The following is a 20867-nucleotide window of genomic DNA, read 5'->3' on the forward strand; positions in this document are numbered from 1 at the left end:
TCTTTTACTTAGTAACATTCATTTAAGTTTCCTCCATGTCTTTTCATGGCTTGATAGCTCATTTCTTTTTAGCACTGAATAATATTCCATTGTCTGGATTTACCACTGTTTATCCATCCATCCATCCACTTAAAGACATCTTAGTTTCTTCCAAGTTTTGGCAATTATGAATAAAGCTGCTATAATATCTGTATACAGATTTCTGTGTGCACATAAGTTCTCAATTCCTTTGTGTAAGTACCAAGGAGTACAACTGCTGGATCACATGAGTAAGAGTATGTTTAGTTTTAAGAAACCACCAGACTGTCTTTCTAAGTGGCTCTATCATTTTGCATTCCCACAAGCAATGAATGAGAGCGCCTGTTGCTCCACATCCTTGCCAGCCTTGGCGTTGTCAGTGTTCTGGATTCTGGCTATTCTAGTAGGCGTGTAGTGGTATCTCATTGTTTTCATTTGCATTTTCCTGATGACATGTGATTTAGATCATCTTTTCCTATGCTTATTAGCCATCCGTATACTGTACCTTCTTTGGTGAGGTGTCTGTTAAGGTTTTTGACTATTTTTTAAATTGGGTTATTTATTTTTTCATTTTGTTGAGTTTTAAGAGTTCTTTATATATTTTAAATTAACAGTCCTTTATCAGATGTGTCTTTTGCAAATATTTCCACCTGATCTATGGCTAGTCTTCTCATTTTCTTTATGTTGTCTTTCACAGAACAGAATTTTTTCATTTTAATGCAGCCTAACTTATCAATACTTTATTTCATGGGTCACACCTTTGTTCTTTATCTCTATGTAAGTTTTTAGGATGTTTGATTTTTCCGAATGGGGATTTATCAGAGGTTTATCACTGAACTTCTAGTACACCATACAGCCAGAAACAGAAATCCTCCTGACTGGGTTTTTCTAGGTAAAGTCAAACACTTGCCTCTGTTTACATTAATTCTAGTGGGCAATAGTCAACTTCTCTCATTTCTATCACCAAGCTGTACTCCTGTCCTGTAACACTTGTTCAGCAGGTTTCTGTAGCTCAGTAAGTATCAAAGTAGGCAGGTGAGGAGGAAAGGGAAAAAGACTATATAGCATGTAGGTCCTTCTCCTGCAAGACACCCTTATTCTCAAAAATTACATTTCTTTTTTTTTTGTTGTTTTTAATATATGAAATTTATTGTCAAATTGGTTTCCATACAACATCCAGTGCTCATCCCAAAAGGTGCCCTCCTCAATACCCATCACCCACCCTCCCCTCCCTCCCACCCCCCATCAACCCTCAGTTTGTTCTCAGTTTTTAACAGTCTCTTATGCTTTGGCTCTCTCCCACTCTAACCTCTTTTTTTTTTTTTCAAAAATTACATTTCTTGATGCACTTCTTATTTGGCTTGTTATAAGACAGAAGTATACATAGTATTAATGCTCTTAAAAGAAACCTTCACTTTCCAATTTCTCTAGCCTTCTCATATATAGGCTGGAAATAGGAGATGGCTATAGAACTACCTAACCATAATCTACATAGCACATCACTTTCGATCACTTATATTTTTCACCTGTGATTCTCAGCTTTGGGGCCCTAGTAGAAACCAGGAGAAGAACCTTTTCAAGGTAAAATATATATGCATTCACACAGTAGTGTGAGTATATATGTATAGCTCATCTCTGAAAGTCAAAACATAAAACAGATAATTGTGGCTATCTCTGGGAAATGTGAATACTGAGTTGATAGGAAGGCTATTGCTTTCCATCATATCATTTTACACTGCTTAATTTTTTTTTACCATGAGCATCTTTCAAGTTTATTATTTAAAATGTCTTGAAGAAGACTCGATTTTTAAAAAATTATTATTTATGAAGAAATGGGTCAGTTTTATCAAGAATTGTGAGAAGTTAAAGGAGATATGTTTTATTTATAAAAGTTCATTTGCCAGACAGTTATTGTCCGTTTACTTATGTGTTAAACACTGGGAAATGTAAAGATAAATAAGTCCCACAAAGACAACTTACAATCTAGTATAGGAAATAGACTTGTACGTAAATAATTCAAGGGAGTCAACCACTGCATTGAAAATGGGAAAAGTGAGTGTGTCTGAGATTTCAAATTAGAAAATATGTCTGTTCTGCACTGGAAATTCTATTCCACAGGTAAACCTTCTGTGTCATAAAGATGTTGAAGGATGGCACAAAAACAGACACATAGACCAATGGAATAGAATAGAAACCCCAGAACTAGACCCACAAAAGTATGGCCAACTCATCTTTGAAAAAGCAGGAAAGAACATCCAATGGAAAAAAGACAGTCTCTTTAACAAATGGTGCTGGGAGAACTGGACAGCAACATGCAGAAGAATGAAACTAGACCACTTTCTTACACCGTTCACAAAAAAAAACCTCAAAATGGATAAAGGACCTGAATGTGAGACAGGAAACCATCAAAACCCTAGAGGAGAAAGCAGGAAAAGACCTCTCTGACCTCAGCCGCAGCAATTTCTTACTTGACACATCCCCAAAGGCAAGGGAATTAAAAGCAAAAATGAACTATTGGGACCTCATGAAGATAAAAAAAGCTTCTGCACAGCAAAGGAGACAACCAACAAAACTAAAAGGCAACCAACGGAATGGGAAAAGATATTTGCAGATGACATATTGGGCAAAGGGCTAGTCTCCAAAATCTATAAAGAGCTCACCAAACTCCACACCCGAAAAACAAATAATCCAGTGAAGAAATGGGCAGAAAACATGAATAGACACTTCCCTAAAGAAGACATCCAGATGGCCAACAGGCATATGAAAAGATGCTCAACGTCGTTCCTCATCAGGGAAATACAAATCAAAACTACACTCAGATACCACCTCACGCCAGTCAGAGTGGCCAAAATGAACAAATCAGGAGACTATAGATGCTGGAGAGGATGTGGAGAAATGGGAACCCTCTTGCACTGTTGATGGGAATGCAAATTGGTGCAGCCACTCTGGAAACAGTGTGGAGGTTCCTCAAAAAATTAAAAATAGACCTACCCTATGACCCAGCAATACCACTGCTAGGAATTTACCCAAGGGATACAGGAGAACATAGGGGCACTTGTACCCCAATGTTTATAGCAGCACTCTCAACAATAGCCAAATTATGGAAAGAGCCTAAATGTCCATCAACTGATGAATAAATTGTGGTTTATATACACAATGGAGTACTACGTGGCAATGAGAAAGAATGAAATATGGCCCTTTGTAGCAACGTGGATGGAACTGGAGAGTGTTATGCTAAGTGAGATAAGCCATACAGAGAAAGACAGATACCATATGGTTTCACTCTTAAGTGGATCCTAAGAAACTTAACAGAAACCCAAGGGGGAGGGGAAGGAAAAAAAAAAAGGTTAGAGTGGGAGAGAGAGCCAAAGCATAACAGACTCTGAAAAACTGAGAACAAACTAAGGGTTGATGGGGGGTGGGAGGGAGGGGAGGGTGGGTGATGGGTATTGAGGAGGGCACCTTTTGGGATGAATCCTGGGTGTTGTATGGAAACCAACTTGACAATAAACTTCATATATTGAAGAAAAAAGAACAAAGTAAAGGTCACTTAATATCAATATCACCACAAAGAGAGATAATATATGGCTGAATGAAATCATTGCTGTAGAGTATTGAGTGAAATTATATGTAGAATACAAACCAAATGTTGACATCTGTATGGCACATATATGAAGGAGAAGGGCTTAACAATTTTATTTTGTTACAGAAAATCTATGCCATTAATGGATTTCCCTTTTATTGTACAAAGAGTCCTTCAACATCTTTTTTTATGCTTGTTTTCTCTTTTCCATTGATTTAATTTATTATTATTATTATTATTATTATTATTATTATTATTTTGCAAATATCTTTTCTACTTTGTTCTTTATAAAATAATTTGCTGGTAGTTCAGTGCTTCTTATACCTGATTTCATAGGTTTCTTAGCCAAGATGTGGCTTATAAATAAATAAAGGAAACTTTAGGGGCACCTGGGTGGCTCAGTTAGTTTACGTCCCACTTTAGCTTAGGTCATGATCTCATGGCTTGTGGGCTCCAGGCCCATGTTGAGCTCTGAGCTGATAGCTCAGAGCCTGGAGCCTGCTTCAGATTCTGTGTCTCCCTCTCTCTCTCTGCCCCTTCCCTGCCCGCACTTTGTCTCTCTCTCCCTCCCTCCCTCCCTCTCTCTCTCTCTCTCTCTCTCAAAAAAAAAAAAAAAAAAAGGCAACTTTATGGAAAAGGCAAATCTTTGGAGATGGTTTAAAAAGATCAGTAGTGGGGCGCCTGGGTGGCTCAGTTGGTTAAGCGTCTGACTTCAGCTCAGGTCATGATCTCTCGGTCCGTGAGTTTGAGCTCTGCTTTGAGTGAGTTTGAGTTGGGCTCTGGGCTGATGGCTCAGAGCCCTGCTTTGAGCGAGTTTGAGTTGGGCTCTGGGCTGATGGCTCAGAGCCTGGAGCCTGCTTCCGATTCTGTGTCTCCCTCTCTCTCTGCCCCTCCCCCATTCATGCTCTGTCTCTCTCTGTCTCAAAAATAAATAAACTTAAAAAAAAAAAATAAAATAAAAAATAAAAAGATCAGTAGTTGTCAGGGGTCAGGGAGAAGAAAGGAGCAATAAATAGGGGAAGAATGGGAGTTTTAGGCCAGTTAAACTATTCTGAATGATACTGTCATTATACATTTCTCAGAACAAAGAATGTACAATACAAATGATCCCTAATGTAAACTCTGGACTTTGGTTAGTAATAACGTATCAATATTGTCTCATTGATTGTAACAAATGTTCCAGGCTAGTGCAAGATATTAACAATAAGGGAAACTGTGGAGGGTGGAGGAGGTGTATGGGAACTCTACTTTCCACTCAATTTTTCTGTAACATAAAACTATTCAAAGAATAAAATCAATTAATTAAAAAAAATAAAAGGCAACTTTAAATGTTAAGTTGTCCCTGAAGTGTTGTGTGCTGCTTTAGATACAAATGCTTCCATTTAATAATAAAAGGCATCAATGTTGCCTTTTTCTGTGCAAACCTGATTGTGTTTTAAACAGAAAGGCTGTCAATCTCTTCTGAAAGTTTGATGAAGTGTATAACAACTTTTGCGTTGGTATCTAGATGTAAATGGACAGCTAGAGCAATACAATTTACTTTTCCTATATGCAGCATCAAAATTCTTATTCTCGGGGCGCCTGGGTGGCTCAGTCGGTTAAGCGTCTGACTTCGGCTCAGGTCATGATCTCGCGGTCCGTGAATTCGAGCCCTGCGTCGGGCTCTGTGCTGACAGCTCAGAGCCTGGAGCCTGTTTCAGATTCTGTGTCTCCCTCTCTCTCTGCTCCTCCCCCGTTCATGCTCTGTCTCTCCCTGTCTCAAAAATAAATAAACGTTAAAAAAAATAATAAAAAAAAATTGCTATTCTCACATTTGAAGTTTAGCTACTGGTGCAGTCACCACACTCAAATTCATTTGTCCCAGCATGTAAAAATTCCCATTCTAAGGAGACTATTTTGGAAGATGTCATTTTCACTTTTTCTCTCATAAAGCCTGTTGGAAACACATTTCTTCTAAAAAATCTTTTCTGACACCACACTTTACTCAATCACTACCTGACTTTCTGAAGAGTCCTCACTCTTCTCTTATTTCTGACTTCTCTTTGCAGCTAGAAATAATAGCACAAATCCCTTACAGGAATACTCGCTTTATTATGCTTCACAGATTTTTTTTTCTTCACAGATTTGTTTTACAAATTGAAGCTTTGTGTCAATCCTGCATCAACCAAGACTAATGCTGCCATTTTTTCCCAACAGCATTTGCTCACTTCATGCTTCTGTGTCACATTTTGGTAACTCTAAGCATATTTCCAACTTTTATATTTTTACACTTGTAATGGTGATTTGTGATCAGCGATCTTTGATGTTACTATTGTAATTGGTTTAGGATGTCCCAAATTGCACATGTATAAGACAGCAAACATAAGAAATGTGTGTGTTCTAACTGCTCCATATTCCCTGAGACACAACAATATGGAAATTAGGACAATTAATAACCCTACAACGGCCTCTCCGTGTTCAGGCAAAAGAGTCACACGTCTCACACTTTAAATCAAAAGCTCGAAATGATTAAGCTCAGTGAGGAAGGCACGTCAAAAACTGAGACAGGCTGAAAGCCAGGCCTCTTGTGCTGAACAGATAGCCAAGTTATGAATGTAAAGGAAAAGTTCTTGAAGGAAGTTAAAAGTGCTACTCCAGTGAACACAAGAATGATAAGAAAGTGAAACAGCCTTATTGCTGACATGGAGAAAGTTTGAGTGGTCTGGATAGACAACCAAACTAGCCACAACATTCCCTTCAAAGGCCAAAGCCTAATCCACAGCAAGGCCCTGGCTCTTCAATTCTGAGAGCTGAGAGAGTTAAGAAGCCACAGAAGAAAAGTTGGAAGCTAGTAGACATTAGTTCATGAAATTTAAGGAAAGCCATGTCTGTAACAGAAAAATGTGAAGTGAAGTAGGAAGTACTGATGTAGAAGCTGCAGCAACATGGAGACAAGACCCTCCACCAGCAAAAAGGTTACGTGTGGCTCACTGAAAGTTCAGAGGATGGTTAGCATTTTTTAGCAGCAAATAAAGTATTTTAAAATCAAGGTTGATACATTGTTTTTTAGGCATAATGCTATTGCATGGTTAACAGTACAGTATAGTGTAAACACAGATTTTATACGTACTGGGAAACAAAAGAAAATCATTTCACTGGCTTTATTGCAATATTTGCTTTATTGCAGTGGTCTGGAACTGAACCACAGTAACTCCAAAGTAGGCCTGTACTTTGTGCCAGACCCTCTGTGTGCTAAGCATTTTACTTACATTAATTTAATCTTCAAGGCAACCCTTCCTAGTAGGTAGTGTGATTTCTATTTTACTAAAACTGAAGAAAGCCAGGACTATGAAATAGGTTTTGTACGACACTATCAGTCTTCTGCTTTCAAGGACTTTAGTGTAATTTTGTGTTTGGCTTGTACTATTTTAATGTGAACCCCCTTATATGTTGTTGTACTATATTGTAAATTTAAATCCTTGCCTATGTGCATGTTGTATAACTCCAAGGAAATGGTCAAGTCTGAAGATAAAGCACGGTGAATCCTTTTTCTCTTACCTAAAGCTTCCCTTCTCCAATCAATTCCCAGCCTTGTATTTAGTCCTCAACAAATATTGACAACCATCTCTCAAACCATTTTTTAAAGTGTTTATTTATTTATTTTGAGGGAGGGGGTACGGGCAGAGAGAAGGGGAGAGAGAATCCTGAGCCAGCTCTGCACTGTCAGCCCAGAGCCCAATTCAGGGCTTGATCTCATCAACCATGAGATCATGACCTAAGCTGAAACCAGGAGTTGGATGCTTAACCACTTAACCAGCTGAGCCACCCAGGTGCCCCTCTAAAACCATTTTTTTAGTGCTGAGCACTATTCATGACTTGGCGCTTTGTGTGTCTGTGTGCTCATTTAAAAAATGTCATTGCAGCCAAATTGCCTTCCAGAGAGGTTGCTATCAATTTATGGGTAGTATAGTGTAATGGTTAAAAGTGTTGACTTGGGAGTCACTAAATGTGCAACCTTGGTATAAATCACTAGATTATGCTGCCCTTCAATTCAACTGTAAAATGTGAATGACAATATAGCAGCTACCCACAGGGTTACTGGGATGATTAAGTGAGTTAACACGTATGAAGACTACTTGGCACATTGCAAGAAGTGTATAAGAGCAACTAAACCATTGTTGGCACTTGAGATTCTATCAGAATGTCATTATTGTTATTAACAACCTGATGGGTATAAAATTCTGTTGACTTATTTTTCTTGAAATTATTATGCAATGTATTTAAACAAAAAGAACTAGTAATTGTTTTATTTACTTATTTTTTTATTATTTAAAAATTGTTTTAAATTTTTTTAAAATTTATTTTTGAGAGACAGAGACAGAGCATGAGCAGGGGAGGAGCAAAGAGACAGGGAGACACAGAATCCGAAGCAGGCTCCAGGCTCAGAGCTGTCAGCACAGAGCCCGATGTGGGGCTCAAACTCAGGAATCATGAGATCATGACCTGAGCTGAAACAAGATGCTTAACCAACTGAGCCACCCAGGCGCCCCAAGTAATTGTTTTATTTTGCATTTTCCTAATTACTAGTAAGATTGAGCATCTTGTGGTTTTTTGTTCGTTTCTTTGTTTCTATTCTGTGAATGATCAGTTCATAGCCTTTGCTCATTTTGTAAAACTTGTTTTATGTTTTCATACTGATTTGTGTTTTAGAATACATTTGGGGTACTAATCCTTTGTAATAAATATAGCAGTATTTTTCTTTAGTTGTTACTTATCTTTTAACTTTGTTCAAGATGTCTTTTTGTTTGCAGTTTTAAAATTTTATGTACTTACGTTAGTTAAACTTTTCCTTCAGGGTTTTCAATTCATGTCATATATTTTATGTTTTCTTCAATATTTACACAACATTGTTTTTTTATATGTGGGTATTTAATACCCTAGGAATTTTTGTGAATGGGGAGAGGGAGGCCCCAGCCTCCCCGCCCCCACCCAAATGATTAAGTATTTCCACATGAATGATCTGGAATTTGATCATCTGTCCAGGCTTGAGTGCTTGCATTCCTCATCCCTCAAAATCTGCTCTATTGCTTCTGTAGTGACTTCTTCAAAAAAGTAGGGTAGATAATCTTATCAATTCTTTCTTGGCTTTAGTTTTCCACCTTGCATATGGAAACTGACCTTGAGGAAGGTTGTGAACATCAAGCTGAGTACCACTGAAAGGCAGCTTGAGATGGGAAGGTGGTGAGTAAGTAGGCAAACAAGTCATTGTTTTAGCTTTGCTCCCATAAGAAATTGCATAGATCAGGAGGTTTAAATAACCGTAGTTTATTTCTCACATTTCTGGAGGCTGGGAAATCCAAGATCAAGGTGCTGGCCAATTTGAGTGCCTGATGAGAACTCTCTTTCTGGCTTGTAGTTGGCTGCCTTCTTGCTGTGACTTCTTTGTGCACAATGGGAGAGAGAGAGAGCAAGCTCTCTGGTGTTTTCTTCTTCTTCTTCTTTTTTTTAAGTTTATTTACCTATTTTTAGAGAGAGAGCATGAGCACACAAGCAAGTGGGGAATGGTAGATAGAGAGAGGAAGAGAGAGAATCCCAAGCAGGCTCTGTGCTGTCAGTGCACAACCCAACACGGGGCTCAGTCTTACCAACTGTGAGATCGTGACCTGAGCTGAAATCAAGAGTTGGACACTTAACCAACTGAGCCACCCAGGTACCCCTCTGGTGTCTTTTCTTATAAGGACACTAATACCATCATGAGAGGCCTACCCTCTAAACCTAATTATCTTTCAAAGCCTCCATCTCCAAATGCTATTACACAGGGGGTTAGGACTTCAATATATGAATTTGGTGGTGGTGGGGGGAGGGGTAGATATAAACTTTCAGGCCATAACAGTCATTCTTACAGGTCAGTGGGTCACCTGTTGGTCATACCTTTCCATATCAGACAGCTTTCAAGGTTGGGTTGATTTCAAAGGAGGGAATGAATGTCCTCTTGACATTTCAGAGCAACCTCACACAGACTGGAGATGCTGCCATTCTCTGAACCTGAGGTTAGCCCATCAGAAAGTAGAAGGTGTGCTACTTATGTGTGCCCACAGTAATTGGCCCAGTGTAGACAGCATCACCTTAGTGGATTTGGGATTGCCACTAGGCTCCACTTTGCAGCAGGAATGGCATATAGCATAGTGCCCATTATGGCTGGGATATCAAGGAGCATCATACCCATTGTCATTCACAGGTACCAGCTGGATTTCCCTCTCAATGTCCATCTCCTCCAGCGTCAGATTCATGCTGAATACCACACACTCTGGTAACACAGTAGGGGCTTCATACACATGGTCTGGGCACTGCCATCCTGGCCTTGGCCTCCACCTCAGGCATGGAGTCCCACAGGAAGGTGGGGGGCCCCAGCCTGTAAAGATGTTACATTTTAAAATTATCCACCCACCAGTAAAAACAAAACAAACTAATTTGGTATTTAGATTCATTAAGAAATTAAAATAATTAGAAAATATTATTACTGATGTATGATGTTGCCAAATGAAAACATCACATATGCATTAAGGAGGAGTATACGGAGCTATAAGGAGCAACAAAAGATAGTAACATACTATGGTTCATATGTTAGCACTCTTTTCTGTGTAAACTCATGAAATTTTATTTATATTTAGCATTTGCTTCTAAATCTAAACTCTCAGGTCAGAATATGATAGGTATTTGGTGTGGTGAAATTTTCCAACTCTTTTTTGTATGTTATGCTGAATTGTTTCCTAAATTTAAACATAGCAGAATCAAAATAAAACCCATGGGCACATCTGCATACCCTGTGCATGCAGTAAAGGCTACTGCAACTTAATTGGTAAAGCCATGCTCCATGAAGAGCGGCTAGTGTTTCCTTAACTGAAGTTCATGTTCATTAATATTTGGGTTTAAGCAAAGTACCATTCATTCATCCTTTTGCTCAGTGAATACTTATTGAGCATCTACTTTGTGCCATTGCACCATAGCAGGCATTGGGCACAAAGCAGTGTACAATATACATGGTCCATGACCATAGTCAAGTCTGTGGAATTTTCAGCCAAATAGGAAAGAACAAACACATGTAAAGAAGACATGGACTTTTACAATATGATTTCACTCATATGTTGAATTTAGGAAACAAAACAAATGAACAAAATAAAAAAGACAAACCAAAAAACAGTCTCCTAACTAAAGAGAACAGACTAGTTACCAGAGGGGAGATGGGTAGGAGGATGGGTGAAATCGGTGATGGGGATTAAAGAGTGCACTTATCATGATGAGTACTGAGTAATGTATAGAATTGTTGAATCACTATGTTGTACACCTGAAACTGATATAATAATTATACTGGAATTAAAATTTTAAAAAGTATTTTAATTAAAAGACGACATGGATTTGTTAAAGAATAGGATTGTGAATGTGATCTAGGTGAAAGCAAATTTGTACAGAAGGCTTAAACTGTATCAGGGTAAAGTAATACTGAAAAGGACACAGAAATTTCTAGTATGGAGATGGCAAATAGGGTGTCTTAGAAACATAGATATCAAAGTATTCTTTAAATTTAATTTGGAAACCACACTATGCTGTGGAATCCTTTTCAGGTTAATACAAGTAGTAAAAAACATTGTTTTTGGAAGAGATATTTTAGAAAAATGCATGCATATATAGCTCATGACACTTGTTTAATTTTTATTTTTTTAAGTTTATTTATTTATTTTGACAGAGGGAAATCCCAAACAGGCTATACTGTCACTGCAGAGTCTGATGTGGGGCTTGAACTCAAGAATCATGGTATCATGACCTAAGTCAAATTCCAGAGTCAGGCACTTAACCGCCTGGTTTTGTTTTGTTTTGTTTTGTTTAAACCAAACACTCTGGTGTCTGGGTGGCTCACTGGGTTAAGCATCTGACTCTGGAATTCGGCTCAGGTCATAATCTCAGGGACATGGGTTCAAGCTCTATGCTGGGCTCCGTGCTTACAATGTGGGGCCTGCTTGGGATTCTCTCTCTGCCCTCCTCTGTCTGCCCCTCCCCCAGTCATACTCTCTCTCTCAAAAAATAAATAAATAAACCCCAAAACAAACAAACCAAACAATTAGGTAAGTATTTACAAAATATCAATGTTATAAAAAGGAATTACAGATAATTTGGTAGCTGTTCTGGTGCTTAGACACTGACGTCGAGATGAATTGAAGAAAGGCAGACTGGAATCAGAGATACCATTTGGGAAGAAAATATAATAGTTTTGACAATTGCTTGATGTTTGAGTTAATAGTTTTCTTTATGTCTTATAAATACATAATTTATATATTTATATTTTAATATTTAATAACCAAAATATGTGGGCACTTCAAAAATTTTACTAAAGTTTTATGTTCTTTTAAAAAATCATATGAGTGCCTGGGTAGCTCAGTTGGGTAAGCATCTGACTCTTGATTTTGACTTAGGTCATGATCTTATGGTGGTAAAATCAAGCCCCTCATGGGGCTCCATGCTGGGAGTGGAGCCTACTTAAGATTCTCTCTCTTCCTCTCCCTCTGGTCCTCCCACTGTATGTGTGTGCATGTACATGTGCTCTCTCTCTCAAAAACAAAAAACAAAAAACCCATTAACAAATAAACAAAAAATCATAACTTATTTTTAGGCGTGCCTGGCTGGCTTAGTCAGTAGAGCATGGATGGAACTCTTGATCTTGGGGTCGTGAGTTCGAGCTCCACATGGGTATAGAGATTACTTAAAAAAATAACTTTTTTGAAAAACTCATGACTTGTTTTTAGTAGAATACTTCCCATATGTAGTATTCTATGGTTTACAATATATGAGATATTAGTAACACAGTAACTTTTCACCCTGTCAGGAATATACATCAGGAAAGACAAGCATTGTCTTTCTTCCCTCCTGCCTTCCCTCCTTTTTCTTTCTTCTTCTTTTTCTAATGGTTTATAACCCATAGGATAAAATAAATATCCATAAGTCCATGCCTATATAAATAAATAATGAAAGAAATAAATAAATGGGGCAAGAGGGCAGCTTTTCCTTCTAGTAGAATTCCAATTAATAAAAATAGAAGGAAAGATGGAAATAGAAAATCACTATTAGGCAAATATCCTAGTGGTTATTGTAGATAAGAATCAGTGACAGATTTTAAAATTAGTGGATGAAAGTATAAGAAAAAAGATGATCATACTGTCAACACATCTTCCCATATTTATTAATCACAAAGACAAAATAATAATTTTACGGTGAAGAAATCCAGCAGACAACCACCTCAACCACATGATCAAAGTCAACATCAAAGTGGTGCTGTGGACTGAACTGGATCCCCCACAAATTCGTATGTTGAACCCTAAACCCCACTATGACTGTATTTGGAGATAGAATCTTTACTGAAGTACTTAAGATTAAAGGAAATTCTAAGAGTAGGGCCTTGATCTGATGGAATTAGTGTCATTAAAAGAAGAGATATCAGAGAATTTATCTCTACACAGCACAAAGGCAGGTGTCTATAAGCCAGGAAGAGAGTCCTTACCAGAAACTGATCCTGTCAGACCTTGATTTGGGACTTCTAGCCTCCAAAACCATAACAAAACCAAAGTCTGCTGTTGAAGCTGCTGGGTCTATGGTATTTTGTTAGCACAGATTAAGACATATTGATAAAACATATTGGCATTATGCACCTCCTGATAGGATGTACTGTGAAGGCCACAACATCACTTCTCTGGTATTATTAAAGTGTCATTTTTCTTTAATAATAAACTCAATCAAGTCTTGAGAAAACATTAGACATACCCAAAGTGAAGAATTTTCTACAAAATGTGTGTGTGTGTGTGTGCGTGTGTGTGTGCGTGTGTATTTATCTTCAGAAATCTACCACTTCTCACTACCTTTATTGCGGAGCCTGGCCCAAGTCAGATCATTTCCTGCTGAGATTATGGTCATAGCCACCTAACCATCTCCCTCTTTCCAATCTCTAGCATCCCTAAGTTTATTTCCAACCCAGTGGTCAGAGTGATCCTATTAAAACATAGTTAGCTATGTCACTACTTAGTTCAATATAATCCACTGGCATCCTATCCCACTCACCAATTTTATGCCTTGAAAGGTCTGCCCTCAATGATAATCTGGTGATCATCTGGCCTTTTCTTCCCTGTACTAACCCCTCCCTTCTACTTCTCTAACATCATCTCTCAGTGTTTTTTTCCTGGCTCACTTTGCTGCAGCCATATTACCCACTTGGTTGTTCCTTAAACAGGGTCAGGTGTGTTTTTACCTGAAGGTTTTTGCATTTGCTGTTTCTTCTACCAGGGATGCCTTTCCTCCAGTCTCCCCATGGATCATTTCTTCACTTCTTTCAGGTTTTTCTCATGGATGCCTATTCATTCATACCTTTTCTGATTATTTTCTTTAAAATACAAAACACTCCTACTACCCAAGCATTGTGTATACTCCTTTTTTTTCCTATAGCATTAGTCACCATTAAGTATGTGTTACATTTTACTGATATTGTTTTATCTTTCTCTCTTCTAAAAATGAGGGCAAAAGTTTTTGCCCACTTTGTTTTCTGCTAGATCTCCAGTGCCTGAAATAGTGTTGCACATAGTTATTGAATAAATGGTTGCATAGATGGGTAATAATTGCCATCTAGATTGAATTTAAGCCATGAGGGAAAGTGTAAAAAGGAAAGGAAAGAGGACCTTGCACCATGAATTGGGAGTTTGAAGATTTAGAGATCAGGAAGTGAAGGCCTGAAAAAAAGTCTAAAATACCTGAATTAGTGGCCTAGCGATAGAGAGTATCTCTGGGAAACAAACAAACAAACAAATGAAAAAACAAAACGCAGTTAACTCTTAATTGCTATTTGGAATTCAAGGGCAATGTTTCCAGAAGAGAGATTTTGGTCATCCATAAACATTTACACACTATCAAATGATATGCACACAGTATCTACTTTTTAAAAACTTACAATCTAATGGGAAAGACATCTTTAAAACATAAATTCAAAGTAAATTAATAACCTTAATTATGCCTATGTACAATGTGAGTGTATAAAGGGGCCCTTGGTCTAATCTAAGTGTGAGAGCATAAAGAAAAGAGTCTAGGGGTGCCCAGCTGGCTCAGTTGGTATTGTGTGCAACTCTTGATCTCAGGGTTGTGAGTTCAAGCCCCATGTTGGGTGTAGAGAGTATTTAAAAATAAAAGAGTCTAAGACACTTTCAAGATTGGGTAGAAGTTCTTCCAAATAAACAGGGGTAAAATGGAGATAAAGTGATGAAAGTATTTAAATACAGTGTCATTTAGGCACTAAAACACTTGTTGAACTGATGTAATGACTTACAAGTGGAAATGGAACTTAGGTTGAACCCTTTTTGCATCTTCATTATGAATTTCTCAAAGAAGTAAATTATCCCCTTGCCTTCCCATCACCAATTCTTAGTTCCCTGGACACCTAGCTTTTCTTTCCCCTCTTCTACCACAATTATTCTCTATGGTTACAATTAGTTGTGTTGACCTGATAGATCCATTGATTCTTCTTCTGTCCTCGTTCCCTTTGGTTCCTCCCATACCTCCATTCCCATGTTCTACCTACCCTTTGACAATCACTTTATCACATTACTTCAGCCCAAATTCTCTTTCTTCTCCCAAAATGAACTCTCCCTTCCTTCCACCCAACTTGCCTATTTCAGCTAATAGTACTATTCTCTCAATTGTCTAGATTTAGGGATATTTTTGAAAACCACTTTATAAATTCATAATCTCTGATTGGAAGGACCCTCCAAGACCTTTTATTTTATTTTTTTATATTATTTATTATTACAAATTTTTAAAGTTTATTTATTTATTTTTGAGAGAGAGAGAGAGAGAGAGAGCGAGCCTGAGCACGAGTGGGGGAGGGGCAGAGTGAATAGGAGAGAGAGAATCCCAAGCAGGTTCTGCACTGTCAGCATGGAACCAATGTGGGACCCGAACTTACAAACCTTGAGATCATGACCTGAGTCGAAATCAAGAGTCGGACACTTAACTGAGCCACCCAGGCATCCCCTACGTTACATATTTTATGTTTGTTTATTTTTGGGAGACAGAGAGAGACAGAGTGTGAGCAAGCAGGAGAGGGACAGAGAGAGAGGCAGACACAGAATCTGAAGCAGGCTCCAGGCTCTAAGCCATCAGCACAGAGCCTGATGCGGGCAGGGCTCAACCCACAAGCTGTGAGATCATGACCTGAGCTGAAGTCGGAGGCTCAACCTACTGAACCACCCAGGCTCCCCATGCTATATATTTTTAAATACCTTTGTCTTATCACTCTTTCACTCACAAAGTTTAAATGGTTTCCTATATTTTATCAATCAAACCCTTCTGCTTTCAAGATTCTACTCACCTTATTTCTCTTGGTGTTGCAACACACCTTCTTTGTGGTGTATGCATAAGCAAGTGTGTTTAGTGCTGCCATTATCTTTTGCTAATTTAATGCCCACTGACACCTTAGTGTGTCCAGATCTCTTTTTATCTTTATTCTTGATGTCAGTAGAAAGAAGTAATTTACTTACGTATTTATTTTAAAGTTTGTTTATTTTTTTATTTTGAAAGAGAAAGAAAATTCCAGGCAGGCTCCAGGCTGTCAATGCAGAGCCTGACATGGGGCTCAATCCCACAAATCGTGAGATCATGACCTGAACCGAAATTAAGAGTCAGGCATTTAATCAACTGAACCACCCAGGTGCCCCCAAAGAAGTCCTTTAAATAGTAATTTTGAGATGTCTTTGGAGTAAAACTTGAGTTTAACAACTATTTTCTTGTCAGAAATAGTTCCTAACAACTATTTTCCTATTTCCCTTTGGACTTCTGCAAAAATTGGAGGAGTAGCTTGGGATCATAAAACAAATACAAATGTCACCAGTTCCTTCTGTCTGAGGGGGGGTCTTTCCTGGTGGAGTCCACTGTGAAATAACTGTTATCAGATTAGATCAAGGAAATGAGAGTCAAGTTATACTGATTTAGGTAAAGCATCTTACAACGTAACCTCTGTGTTTTTACCTAAAAACCACTGATTCTACCAAATAGATATCTGTATAAGGAAAATTGAGAGATCTACATGTAAGGACTTTGTATTCTCTTATCTAATGTGTCGTTGTTTTGAGGGGAGATAAATCTAAGCACATGTTCATTGCAGAAGTTGGTGAAATACTTATCATATAATTGTAGATTATAATTAATTTTAACTTCATATTTTGCTACAGGTTTTCTGAAATACAGTAAGAATGAAAAACCTAGAGCTTCATTAATCTTTTGGTTTCAGGGTATCCAGAGCCATGAGAATTTGAAAAATATCCAGGTGGAGGTCACACGAAAAGAAAATGGTGAGAAAATAGAAAATGAAAGCAGGAAATTCAGTTAAGAGATAGGAAAAAAAAGTGGTGGTATTGATGGATAAATAAAAGAGGAGGGGTAGTAAATGGTGAAATGTTCTCATACAAAAATAACTAATAAATTATCTTTCAGTGATTCAGTTCTATAATATCCCCCCCCCCAAAAAAAAACCCCACAAAAACACAAAGAATGAATGACTATCCCAAAATGCTTATCAAGTTGAGTCCTGCACAGTTAGGAAAAAAAAAACAAAACACACTCCTCTTAACGAACTTGGCTCAAGACTTTGGCTCAAGACCAGCATGACTTAATAGCTGTAATTTGCATTTGAATGCAATTAACTGGGCCAGTACTTTGGGGTAATCAAGCTGTTTGCAATACGCGTAAGCTGCAAGCTCAACAAAAGTCCAAAGCACTGGAGAGAAATCTTTGCTCTTTGAATTTCCCTTAGATTTGGAATCCTGGTGCAAGCCCTTAAACACAGTTTTAGATTTCAGAACTCTGATTTTAAGTGTGGACACAGAAATTTAACTTTTCTCTACATGTTTATTCTTAATGAAAAGAAATTTAGATACTCGCCATTAGTTTTCCTTAGAAGAATTTCACTATTTTTATAAAAGTGATTGATGTTACATTTTAAGAATTTCAAGCAATATTAAAAGGTACAAAGAAGGAAATGAAAAAATCCCTCAAACCCACCCAGAAACGACTCCCAGTACTCAAAATAAACATAAATGAGAAAAATGTGAAGAAAATGTGTAGTTAGTTAAAACTTTGATTTTTCTAGTAATGTTATGAGTCATTAAAAAATAAATTTACAAGATGTGAACAAACTCCTTTTATCATGAGGTTAATTACTGTAAGTATTTAAGCTCACCTTGTGTTACTTTGCAGTATATGTTCTTCATATGCAAACACTTGTACTGTAGGCTGAGATTTTCTAAGCCTAAAGAATAAAAAGTATGGTGAAATTAACAGTGAAGAACAAAGAACCCAGAACAGGGAGTCGAGATATCTAGATTTTAAATGAGCTCTGCCAATTGGGTAGTGTACGTGTGAGTATTGGGGCAGGTTGGGTGTGGGGGTGGGGAGAAAGAGAGTGGGGGAAGGGGGCGGCCGCTGGAGGTGGAGAGCAATTCTCCTCTGTCTGTAAAATGGAAGGGGTGTACTAATTGTAAAATGTTCTCCATCTCCAAAATTATAGGAGCCTAGCTTACATTCGCCACTTTACAGAAACTCAGGTGCTCTGGTTTTCTTCCTGATAGTTTGAATGTAACCTTTAATAGACACTACAGTTTGGAAATAGTCTCTCTGAGAACTATAACCAGTAGGCAGCAGACTATCTACAATGAAAACTTGTTCTGTGTTGAAATCAAAGCATAGCATACCCTTCTGGGAATCACTTATTTGTTGAACAAATAAGTACTGGCTGCACTCTTGAATTTTCCACAGATTCTGCCCTTTTAGTAATTTACAGTCTAGTTGAGGAGTTAAAAAGTGATCATAACAATAACAAAGACATTAATGAAATGTGATGAAGATCTGAAAGAGGAAAAAAATCACACATCTGGTGCAGAGGCAGAGTGAAATCACAAATAGGTTGAAGAAAGGGTGATTTTTGAGTTGGGCCTGAACTATAGATAAGATTTTGACAGATAGTTGTTTGTTGGGAAGGCTTCTGTTTCCTCATATGTTACATGGAGGTGATAACTGTACTCAGCCTCTAGAGATGAAAGAATTATGTAAAATAATTCATGTTAGTCACTTCACACATTACAATGGCATGGTATGAGAGTCTCATAAACGCTTTCCATTGTTATTAATGAGGAAAATGAATAAAACAAAAAGAATCACTAAAGGAAAATTGGTATTTCTGATTGTGGTATTAAGGGTTGGTTTCCTAGAGACTGTTTTCAAAAAGATTTCTGAGGAGATGGCTGTCTAGGCATGCTCTTCCAAAGCTGGTTGTTTGCACATAAAGTTGTAATCAGAACTTTTTCTTTTAATCTTTCTGCTAGCAGCAAAAAGGAAGAAGCAAATAACTTTTAATGACTGATTAGAATGTGAAAACCAGAAAAACACTGGGTAGATGGCCTAGAGGGAAAAAACTGGTGAGACAGTTGCTCTAATGCATGTTGTAGCTTCTTTTTGGCTGCCTGTTTACTGTGTACTAGAATCTCTCTTCTGAATGTACCTTAGACAGGTGCAGCTGCAGCATCTGTATCTGTTTCTTAAAACACTTCGTATTACAAAGATATTTACCATAAAATTAGCTAGTTTTACAGGGCACTTATTGTGAGTTAGTGCTGTGATTAACATACGATAAAACTCTTTCAATCTCCAAAACAACTCTATAAGGTGAAAAATACACTGCCTACGTATAAGAAGCTGAGACTTAGGTCCCATATCTTGCCCAAAGTCACTTAGTCATTCAGCTTATCTTTAATGATCCATATTATGTGTCAGACGCTGTTGTGGGACCTACAAATACATGAGTGAATAAAACAGAAAAGAGGGGTGCCTGGGTGGTTCAGTTGGTTAAGTGGCTGACTTTGGCTCAGGTCATGAATTCAAGGTTCATGGGTTAAGATTCTGTCTCTCTCCTGCTCTGCTGTCAGCACAGAGCCCACTTTGGATCCTCTGTACCCTTCTTTCTCTGCCCCTCCCAGCTGGTTCTCTCTCTCTTTAAAAAATAAATAAACATTAATAAACACATTAAACAATAAATTTCATATATTGAAAAAAAAAACCACATTAAAAACATTAAAAAAAAAAAAAACAACCCAGAAAGGTCTCTGCTATCTTGAAGCTCATATTCAAATGGAGGCAGACAATAATACAAAAAAATTATCAACAAGAAAATATAACCTAGTGGAAAGGGCTATGAAGAAATAAAATAGTGATATGATAGTGAATAACTGCGGGTACACAGTGCTGGCTTCATGGGTGAATGGTTAGTGCACTCACACAAGGCCCTGGGCTTAGAGGGCCTTTGCTATTAATTTAATGCTCTACTATCACTGTCTTTTTTAAAAAAATATATATAGTTTTTTTTAAGATTATGTATTTATCTCTCTAAGAGAGAGAGTGCATACACATCCAAGAGCAAGGGAGGAGCAGAGAGAGAGGGAGAGAGAATATTTCATGAAGGGGTCCAAGCCATGAACTATGAGATCATAACCTGAGCTGAAACCAAGAGTTGAACACTTAACTCACTGAGCCACCCAGGCACACTATCTACTATCACTGTCTTAAAATGCTTAATAATTCTATCTTTGGATTTGTGTTTCATGAGGGAGATGTGGTAAAAGACTAGTGCATCTGGGTAAGTAGAGGACATAAGGCAATATCCATGTCCTCCATTCTTTGTGGCACCATTCTCCTATAGCTTTTGTGACGTCCTGTGAGCATAGAAATCTGGTTGATCTATAATGTGTGGGAGTTCGGTGGGATTCAAAGCCAGTATGAGTATGAGGTAAACATGTTTTGTGTGTGTAAGCAGGGATGCTGATACTTTGAGAGGCTATGCTTCCCTTGGACCAGAACTTGCTTCAAATAAAAAAAAGGAAGCAGTGGCATTCTAAGAAATACACTGACCAAAGAACCCTATCATATTCTTTCTTAGTCATCACTTCCCTGTGGCTACTATTAATGATGATGTAAAAGGAAAACAAAGACAGGGAAAAGTAGTTCCTCTTCCTTTCAGTTCTTCCTTACTCATCTGTAAGCCAAAGGTAGAAAGTGTTAGTAGAATATAGATGTATCAACAAGTGAAATAAAAAAGTTGAGTTCGTTTTGTGCAATGTTTTCACAGTTAAGAATGAAATTCATATGCATGTATGTACTACACAATAGGAACTGTATAATTTTGATAATTCCACATGTGAGTTAATTGCTCTAT

At 37.7% G+C, this 20867-nt stretch overlaps 1 protein-coding gene across 4 annotated transcripts in view; it reads right to left on the reverse strand.

Moving 5' to 3' along the window:
* The window catches only part of CUNH12orf40 (chromosome unknown C12orf40 homolog), a 263127-nt gene that overhangs the window by 237716 nt on the left and 4544 nt on the right, over window positions 1-20867 (reverse strand). For 2 of the 4 annotated variants that reach the window (XM_053895208.1, XM_053895206.1), the window contains exon 2: window positions 17844-17912. The exons of the other annotated variants lie outside the window; for them this stretch is intronic. The gene's annotated coding sequence lies outside the window, so the exon portion shown is untranslated. The remainder of the gene's footprint in view (window positions 1-17843; window positions 17913-20867) is intronic. 4 annotated transcript variants of the gene reach the window in all.

The sequence above is a fragment of the Panthera pardus genome, unplaced genomic scaffold, assembly GCF_024362965.1.
Source record: "Panthera pardus isolate Hobbes unplaced genomic scaffold, ASM2436296v1 HiC_scaffold_6, whole genome shotgun sequence".
NCBI classification, from domain to species: Eukaryota; Metazoa; Chordata; class Mammalia; order Carnivora; family Felidae; genus Panthera; species Panthera pardus.